The following is a 337-nucleotide window of genomic DNA, read 5'->3' on the forward strand; positions in this document are numbered from 1 at the left end:
CCATGGTTATTGTTGTTATGGTTGGGGTGGTACCCGTTGTTCTTACCACGGCCTCTACCACTGTCGCGATTATTGCGCCAATTGTCCTCGTCCTCAGCTCTTTCCAGGAAATCATTGATTGTCCTGTAATTGCTTCCTACGTAGCGTTTTGTATCATCTGGAAGCTTCTTGTAGAGTTCCCAGACTATTTCGGATTCCGTGCGGCGATCACGCAAATATTCCAACTTGCGGATCCAGCCCTCACAAAACTCCCTCATCGAACCGCGCGAATTCGCATCGAAAGGCCTCGATACGACAAATTCGCGCCAGACACTTTGCTGTTTTTGCTCTGACCAGT

Source organism: Schistocerca cancellata, chromosome 3, assembly GCF_023864275.1.
Source record: "Schistocerca cancellata isolate TAMUIC-IGC-003103 chromosome 3, iqSchCanc2.1, whole genome shotgun sequence".
Lineage (NCBI taxonomy): Eukaryota > Metazoa > Arthropoda > Insecta > Orthoptera > Acrididae > Schistocerca > Schistocerca cancellata.